Here is a 10089-nt window from a genome sequence, read left to right on the forward strand (position 1 = left end):
TCTGGCTAGGTTTGTGCTGTTTCTTTTTTCTCTTTTTCTTTTAGGAAAATAGATTTTTTTCCTCTCACATAATATATTGATTACATTTTCCTCTTTTCTACTCCCATTTCCTTCTCTCCTCTCCTCCTATTAGACTCTGTCTTCCTTCTTTTCCTCATTGGAAAAACAATAGGCTTCTAAGGGATAATAATAAAATAAAACAAATAAAAGCTAAAACAAAACTAACACGTTGGTACAGGGTGAAACAAACAAATTGAGGGAAAAGAGACTAAGAGAAGACATCAGATACAGATACGGATGCAGAGACCCATGCATTCACACACTTTGGAATCCTATAAAAACATTAAATTGTAAGCCACAGCATATATGCAGAGGACCTGTAAGGTAAAAAGAGATAAAAATATATAAATGAAATAAAATAAAAATTGAAAACTAAGAAAAAGAAAGGCCCTGACATGGCATTATGGGACAAGGAACCTCTAAATATGTTGTTAAGTTCTTGGCACTTCCTGTGGGAAGAGAGCCTACCCTTATGGGTGGTTTGTTTCCCCAGTGAGATTCATTTGGAGAAAACTAACTTTCATATGGAAGTGGTTATCAATTGGAGACAGCTTCTGGGTTAGGGATGGGGTTTGTGTCCCTTTTCCCTTTAAGCTCTAGGGTCCCATATGGGACAGATGTGTACAGGCCCTATGCATGTTGTCTCAGACTCTGTGAGTTCATATGTGCACCCATCCTGATGATCTTAAGGGCCTTGCTTCCTTGGTGTCCTTTATCCCCTCTAGCTCTTACACATTTTCTCCCTCCTCTTCTTTAGGGTTCCCTGACCCCTGATCAGAGTTATCTTATGGAAGCATCCCACTTAGGACAGATTGTTCTAAGGCCTCTCACTCCTTGCATAACATCTGGTTGTGGGTTTTCATATTTGTTCCCATCTGCTGCAGCAGAAAGTTTTTCTGATCATGGCTGTCAAGGCACTGATCTATAAGTCTCGCAGAATGTCATTGAGAGTCATTTTATTGTTACTTTTTTTTTTCATTTTTGACCAATTGCATTTGTTTTTCCTCTAGGACCCTTGGGTATCTAGTCTCAGCATCCAAGCAATGTTAGGTTTGGGTTCTATGTCATGGAGTGAGCTTCAAGTTAAATCATATAGTGGTTGGCTACTCCCTCAAGCTCTGTGCCATCATTGCACTACCATGTCTGGCTGGCAGGACACCATTGTAGATCAAAGGGTTCATGGCTGGGTTGGTGTTTATGTTTCTTCTTTGGTAAGGTACTAAAGTGAGGGCTCTCTTAGTTTGTGCATCTTCTAATGCAAGGTTCTGGACTGTACCTGAAATCAATGGTCTTACTGAAGCCTAGGAGCCTAAGAGCTACACACATACATATGCATATATGCAAAACATATTATATGCAAAATATCTTAAATTCTACAATGTTGAAATAATATGCAGATGAAACCAGAAATAAATAAAAGAAGGAAGTTACTTTTCTAAGACTCGACTTTGGAAGCTTGTCAATAATACAAAAAAGGAGAAAAACGTCAACATAGTTTGTGTTTTTACTTGCTGCTTATACTGGAGCAAGTCATTAGGTAGCATGGCTTTTAAGAAGCCCGTCTAAGATTCATTTGGAAATGAAGTTGTCATGGCAACTGTCTCTGAAGCAACCGACAAAATCCCCTCAGAGCTTCCAGAGAACCTCCAACGTCTTCTTTACACTTGGATCTGAGGCGCCTGCCTTATGGGCTTATTTTAATTTTGTTTTAATGAATTGCCTTTCCCTTTCTTTTTTGAAGTGGGACTCGAATCCTTCAGACTTACTCTGGGATGGGGGCAATTCTGTGTATTTAACTGACAATGTATTGCCATTGTCACTGTTGAGCTGAGAGTGAGGTTCTCACTATTATGTATATGGCCTCCACAAAACATCAACAAAACAGACCAGTGTGCTGTGATTTTTAGAAGATGGACTTCTGTTTCTGTAAAGGTTTGTCAACTTCTCCAAGACCATTTCTGTCATTATTTTGGAACAAAACTATGCTTCATGTTGTAGGTGAAATTTCCCTAAGTTCAGAGATTTATTTTACGTTTCTGTAATTAGGCATACTTAAATATATATAGACCCCCGAACAGCAGCAATGAGTACAGGTTCCACAGTAAACTTTACTAGTCCCTATATTTATTTGTATTTATATTATTTAAGAAATCACTTCTTGAAAATGATGTGATAATATGTGCATCTCAGTAAAGACAAACTGCTGGTGGGAGACAAAGCTGGGTGCTCTCAGTAATATATCTTGAGTTTAAGGAGCTTGGTGGGGTTGGCTAAAGATTCTATAGTGTATAGTCTGGGTGCTCTACCATTTTAAGTGAAGAATGATAGATCTTCCTTATGAAGTTGTTGTGAACAATAAAAAGACAGTATTACTAACACATTGCCATTGGATCCTTTCTCTTCACATGAAGTTCCTGGGCCAGATGTGGTGTTTTGTATATAGGAAGTACTTCAGTACAGAAGAGCAAAATATATTTTTCCATGCTACATTGCTTTAAATTGTGCATATAAATAAGCAAGTTAATGAGAAAACATAATTAAAAGCTACATGATGTATCATCAAGGGTGTATTTGTATGTGTATGTGTGTGTGGGGGTAGGTAGGGGAGAAGGCAGACTTCTGACAGTGGGTTGGCGAGCCCTCTACAACTAGATCTCTAATCCAGAGTCAAAATCTTCAGACCCCTGTGACCCACAGTGTCAGGAATGCATGCTGTTGTTTTGCTCAGAGACTGTACAGTAGCCTCAGGGCAAATGCAGAATGAGAGAGCATGTTCTGCAGTTCAGCCAGGGAACCAAGGAAAACTAGAGGTTTTGGTCTTAAAAGTAATAAATCAGAAACAGACAGGAGCTCCCTTTTCTCTCAGAGCTATTTGTGTTCAGAAGCTGTAGATAGAAGCTGTGTGGCTATAAACTGAAAGAGGTAAGCGCCTGACTGACACAGTGTCAGTCATCCTGATGAGATGAGATAGAATTTGAAAGCAAGGTGCCTGAAGCTTAGGGTTGTTCACCTGCCACTCCGACTCCCTAGTCTTGAGACTTTGTAGCAGTTGCTTAGAGCCAGGGTCCTCACCTGTAAAATGGACAAAGTTGTAATGCCACACAGCATTAGACACATTCAGTAAAAATTCCCCTTCATTTACATTAATTTTTTCATTATTTAATTTATTTACTCACTTTACATCCTGATATCAGTCCCTTCCGTTTCCTCCCTTATAAAGTACCTCCCCCCCCCCCCCCCCCCCCCCCGTTACCCTTTCTCCTTCCACTAAGAACAGGGAGGCCCCCCTGGGTATCACACCAATTTGACACATCAAGTCACTTCAGGACTAAGTGTATCCTTTCCCACTGAAGTCAGATAAGGCATCACTGTTAGGGGAATGGGATCCACAGGTAGGCAACAGGTTCAGGGACAGCTCTCACTCCAGTTGTTGTAGGACTTGCCCGAATGCCAACTTGCCCTTCTGTTATATATGTATGGGAGGTGGGTAGGTCCAACTCATGTATGCTCTTTTGTTGGTGGTTCAGTCTTGGGGATACCCCAAGGGTCCAGCTTAGTTGACTGTTGGTTTTCTTGTGGAGTCCCTATCCCTTACAAATCTCTTAGTCTTTCCCCTCAACTCTATTCTGCAACCTTCATTTAATGTTTAGCTGTGGGTCTCTGCATCTGTTTCCGTTGGCTGCTGGGTGGAGCCTCTTAGAGGACAGTTGTACTAGGCTCCTGTCTACAAGCATAAGTGTCTCATTAATAGTGTCGAGGATTGGTTCTTATCTAGGGGATGGGTCTCAATTTGAGTCATTCATTGGTTGGCCATTCCCTCAGTCTCTGTTCTATCTTGTCCCTAAACATCTTGTAGCCAGGACACTTTTGGGTTGAAGGTTTTGTGGGTGGGTTGCTGTCCTTGTTCATCCACTGGGAGTCCTGTTTGGCAACAAGCAGTGGCCACTTTAGGGGTTATATCTCTCACAGCTAGGAGTATCAGTTAGAATTATCACCATAGACTCTCTGGGGCCTCCTCCAGAACCCCTTACCCAGAACTCTTAAATGTCCTAGGGATGCCCCCTTTCACTACTGATTTCAGTTTTCCTCTGCTCTGCCTACACCTGACCTGCCCAGCATTGTTCTCCTCCCCATCTCCTCTCCTACTCACTTCTTTCTCTCCATCCAATGTCCTCCAATATTTATTTGGACTCTCCTTGTTATTTGGCTTCTCTGGGTCTGTGGATTGTACCATAGTTATCATATAGTTTATGGCTAGTATCTACTTATAAGTGAATAAATACCATGCATGTCCTTTTGGGTCTGGGTTACCTCATTCAGGATAATATTTTCTAGTTCCTCCCATTTGCCTGCAAAGTTCATGATTGTTCTTGTTACTAGCTGAATAATATTCCATTGTGTAAATGAATCACATTTTCTTTATTCATTCTTCAGTTGAGAGACATCTGGGTTGTTTCTATTTTCTGGCTATTACGAATACAACTTCTATGACCATAGCTGAACAAGTGCCCTTGTGGTATGGTGGAGTATTTTTGGGTATATTCTCAGGAGTGGTATAGCTGGGTATTGAGGTAGAACTATTCCCAATTTTCTGATAAACTGTCAAATTGATTTCCATAGTGACTGTACAAATTTGCATTCCCACCAGCAATGTAGGAGTGCTCCTCTAGTTCCACATCCTTACCAGCATGTGCTGTTCCTTTGTTTTTGATCTTAGCCATTCTGACGGGTATAAGCTGGAATCTCAGGGTTATTTCAATTTGCATTTTCCTGATGTCTAAGGACTTTGAACATTTCTTTAAGTGTTTCTTGGCCATTAGAGATTTCTCAGTTGAGAATTCCCTGTTTAACTCAGTACCCCACTTTTATTTTTTTAATTTTTTATTATTTATTTATTTATTTATTTTGGAATGTAAATAAATAATTTAATAAAAAGAAAAGAACAATTTCAACCCTGACACCCAAATTAGACCAGTTTCTAATTCTAAACACAGCCTTAGCTGTAAACATGACTCTAACATTAACCTTACTCCTAACCCTAAAATAACCATAGCACTAAATATAACTCAATTCATAAATCTAAGCATAAAACTAACCTTAACCTAATCCCCAAACTGTATTCCTAGCCTTAACCCTTTTCTAAACCTTAATATGAAGGTAAACGTAGAGTAACACTACTCCTAAATCCAACTTTATTTCTAACATTTACTCTAACTGCAAACCTAACCTTAACCCTAACCCCAATGCTAGCACTACACTTATAGCCCTAATCTAAACAATAATGCTAATGCTAACTCTAAACTTAACCCTATTCTAAACCCTAATCCTCACACTTGCCTAGACCTAACATCCATTTTATCTCTAGTCTGACTTAAACTTAATACCCTAATACTAACACTAATTGAATTTGTAACTGTAAACATAATCTTAGCACTTGATATAATTCTATCCCTAACTCAAACATGTGTCTAACCACAACCATTACTCTGCCATTTGGCATAAACTTAACTCAAAAAACTAACATAGAACTATCCCCAGCTCTAACCATATTCTAACCATAAACCTAAATATAATCCTAAACTTAATGCCTGTCTTCACACCAAACATATTCATAGTCCTAACTTTTTTTTTTTTTGTTTTGTTCTGGTTTTTCAAGACAGGGTTTCTCTGTGTAGCCCTGGCTGTCCTGGAACTCACTCTGTAGACCAGGCTGGCCTCCAACTCAGAAATCCGCCTGTCTCTGCCTCCTAAGTGCTGGGATTAAAGGTATGCACCACCACTGCCCAGCTAGTCCTAACATATTAAGCCCATCTTAATCTAAATTTCAACACTAACTCTATTCTTTTTTTCTCAATTTCTCCTTTTTCTTCTCCTCTTTCTTCTTCTATCATCTATAATATATCCATCATATATATATATATCCACTGGTGCTTTGCCTGCCTATATAGTACCCCACTTTTAAATTGGGTTATTTGCGTTGTTGGTATCTAACTTCTTGAATTCTTTATATATTTTGGATATTATACCTCTGTCAAATGTAGGGGTTGGTGAAGATCTTTTTCCAATCTATAGGTATTATGTGTAGTTCTAGCTATCCCATCTAAGCTCTAGGAATAGACTGTGCTACCAGCCCAGAGAATATTGGATCCACAGATGAAAAACACAGGCACACACAGTTGTTCAATTTCAACTTGCCTTATTGACACAATAGCTGGACATCCCCAATCTACCTTGGCTATTATGCCCTTCCCAGAACTCCCAGCTCTGCCATTTAAATCTGCATTCAACATCAGTGGCTCTGCTACCTTCAGTCCCAGCTCAACATCCCCAACCTCTGCCCAAGATCTCATATGTCTGGTTTGCTTTTCTCCCTCTTAAGCATGGAAAACTTTATTTCTACTCTCTCCTGTGTCTGGCCCTTGCTTGTGGGGAGTCTGGAAGTCCCACCGATTCCTTGGTCCATGGCTTCTTTACTGATATATCAAGAACCAATTGGGTAACAAGACCTTAGCACCAGATCTACCCCTACATATAGGCTGTAAAGTTGCCATTTTTACTATATTAATCCTACTGATCCATGAGCATGAAAGATCTTTCCATATTCTAATATCTTCTTTGATTTCTTCCTGCAGAGACTTAGCTTTTAATGAGTAATTTCACACATTTACACAATTACCATTATCATCCAGTAGTGGTTCTACAAGACAAGAATTTGGGTGTAGCAGTACCCAATTAATCTACTCAATTCAATCCTGGTGGCAGTAGTGCATTCCTTGCTACCCACACTAATGTTCTGGTTTCCCTGAATGAAATACACACACACACACACACACACACACACACACATGTGTGAGCACACACACACACACACACACACACACACACACACTCTTCATATTTTCATATGCCTTAAACAGCTCAATGGCTTGGCCACTTACTAACTTCCACATGGCTAGTCTACCTCTCTATGCTATTCCTAAGTTACTACTTACTAAAATCTATATTCCATCTTTGCTGTCCTAGACTCACTGGGGTGGGAAGTGTTTTGGGGCTGCTATTCCCTGGTTCCTACGTGGTGGCTATGTTTTTCCTCTCCTCTATCTTCTTTTGGCATGGTAGATCTCTTTCTTCCTTCTCCTCTGTCCCTAACCTGGGAATCCTAAAAGTCCCACCTCTGGAGAGGGGACTCAAGTTTGAATCAGTTTCATCTTGGGTACAGAGGGAAGGGATTACATAAAAGGAGACCCCAATACAAGTTGGTGTGTCTAAATTGTCTATCATGTCTTAATTGCTACTCTGTCTAAATTATGTGAACCGTCTTAGTTGTACCAACCTTCAGTCTTCAAGATGAATTTCACTGAGAGTCCCCAGAATCAAATCCCTCTGGGAGCATGGAAACAGAAAGACAAGGATAGGGAAAGACCATATTGTTGAAGCTCTAAAATCTGTTTGGACGCTGTTTTCAAGAATGAGGGATTGGACTCTCTCTTTCCCCACACCCCTTTCTCTTTCTCTGAACCTTCTGTGGAAGAAGGATAGTTAGGATCTTCTCCTCCCCAGGCTTCACCGACCAGCTGGGACCCAGATCCTATTGTTAGTGCTTTGAGATTTTTCCATTACCATGGTGGAAACCTGGACTTGATCATGTTGATAGGACTGAACTCTCACCCACAGGCTCCTGGGTACTTATTTCCTTTTAATATGGTCCTTTGGAGAGTAAAATATACATACATATATATATATGTATATATGTATATGTATATATGTATATACATATATACATATATATATGTATGTATACATACACATACATATACATATATATTGAATCTTTTGTGAAGTCCACATCATGCATTCCAATCCTATTTACCTCCCTGTCTCTTCATATTTGCCCTCTGCCCTTGTAACCTCCCACCCAAAATAAAACAATAATCTCTCTGTGGAAGCTGTGGTGTGTCACAGTGTGTTACACAGTATACCATTTTCCTCAAACAGCTTTACTTGAAAATGTTCATAGAAATGAGTCATTGGTCTTGTTTGAGGCCCCTGGCTTCTGCTACACTGTCAATACTAGATCCTCATGGAGACTTCTTTCAGATATTCTGTGTCATGGAGATCCTGCAGTGTTGCTTCTTCAGGATCAGTCCCTTCAAGAACTGCTAGTCCCTTTTAGCTATTCATAGATAAGGTAGATGTTGGGGTGGGCTAAGTCAAAGCTCTGCATCTGGGCCTTGTTGGTAGCTGAGTTGGTCAACCTGTCAGCTTTCCAGCACCTACCCCACCAGGGTCAGCTTTCCTGCTTTTCTCTGAGGAAGAGCAAAGACAGTTAGTGGTAGTAGGCAAGGAGTAGGACAAGCTCTTCTGCTTTTACACCCTTGGGGCCAGCTCTCTAACTCTGCCATGGCAAGATGTGGGGCTAGCTTTCATGACCTTATTATACCTTAGGGGCCACATCTTCTGAGTGCTGCAGCCAGTGAGGGACAGGGCCACCTCTGAGCAGCTTTGGGATATCTACATAGCTCCAACGCAGCAACCCAGACCAGGCACATCTTTATGGCCTTTGGTGGTAACATAAAAGCATAGAAATTGACACAGAGCCCTGATGCTACAGGGCTGGGTACCCAGAAATGGCCCTTAGTGGCAGGCTGAGCCAGGACATGACTATGGCCTCAGGTGGCAGCACAGGCTACTCACATCAGGCTGTTCCTTATCAACCTCACATCTCCAGTTCGACTTCATAGTGCTCAAACCATTCTGCTTCTCTTTCTATCCCATCTCTCCACTACTTACTTACTCAACATAGTGGCCCCTGGGTGACTTCTGCCCCACAGCAGCATCCTTTAGAGATTTTTAGTTTTTAATGTCATCTCCTCAAAATGAATGAATTTGCTTCAGGGAATTTCTTTGCAGGATGTATGGTGTATGACTAAATTTTATTACTTGAGCCTTTCACACTGTCAGGGTTGATATATGACAATACGTAGCCATGTATGACCCTTTGGTGAACATGGCATCAGCATGTTTCCTCAGTTCTGTTTACTTCACTACTTGGATGTATTGATAATGATGAGTTTTGGAACTATGGCATACATAGGAAACAGTGTTTTTTGATCTTTTTCAGATAATATCATCAATCACTGTATGTGACATCATTTCCTTTGAGCTTCCCTGCAATAGTTTTTATTTTTTTTCAGGTTACTTCACACTGTTTTATTTGGGAGTGGATGCCATGTTCACTCCTTGATCATTGACTTCACATATTTCTCAAATGATTCTTTACTCATGAATTCACCCAGCACTGAAAGGTCACTAAGTGCCATTTTGATCAGCCAACCATCTTCATAAGAGGATTTGTTGATGAACCACAGGTTTTCAGATGCCCCCATCCCATGATCCAGAAAGATGTACTATTTGTAGAAACACTGCACTTCATTCATGGAGTGATGGAACAAGCCCCTTAGTCCACCGTTCCTACTCTCAGCTCCAACAACCTATTTAAAGTGTTGTTCTGAATAGTAGACATATCATATATTTAGATAACTAGAGCAGATACTACACTTAATTCTAGCTAAGAGGCCAAGAAGGAGTCTGCAATAGCTTTTACATCAATAATGATAGTTTTTTAATTGCTGCAGTCATTGGCACTGAGGTTTTCATTATTGTCTGCTTGATTTCTTTCTTTCCATGACTTCCCTCCCCTTTGCCTCTATCATTTCTGCTGTTTGTCCTTTTTCTTTTCTTTCTTCTCTCCCTCTGCTACACCCACCTCACTCTTTTTAAAAACTATGCAGCTTCATTTAGTTTGGAACTTACTATGTAAAACAGGCTGACTTCCAACCTGTGATGATCCTTGTGACTCTGCCTTCCAAGTTCTGGAATTGCAGGACTAGGCTACTACAAATGGCTTTTAATTTTTTTTACTTCATATATTCTCTTCCAGAACTTTTCATATCAGCTACAAAAGAGCTAGTTTAAAATTATTGAGTACTAATCAGTCCCACACAATTATAGTTTTTCTCATTTTTGGAT

The 10089-nt window shown here is 40.2% G+C and overlaps 1 non-coding gene across 1 annotated transcript; it reads right to left on the reverse strand.

Moving 5' to 3' along the window:
* Positions 1–9457: 9457 nt before the first annotated feature.
* LOC116074179 lies at positions 9458–9648 on the reverse strand. Its single transcript, XR_004112131.1, has one exon. It is a non-coding gene; the product is annotated as a U2 spliceosomal RNA (small nuclear RNA).
* Positions 9649–10089: the final 441 nt, after the last annotated feature.

This window comes from Mastomys coucha, unplaced genomic scaffold, assembly GCF_008632895.1.
Source record: "Mastomys coucha isolate ucsf_1 unplaced genomic scaffold, UCSF_Mcou_1 pScaffold23, whole genome shotgun sequence".
In the NCBI taxonomy this organism is placed as follows: domain Eukaryota; kingdom Metazoa; phylum Chordata; class Mammalia; order Rodentia; family Muridae; genus Mastomys; species Mastomys coucha.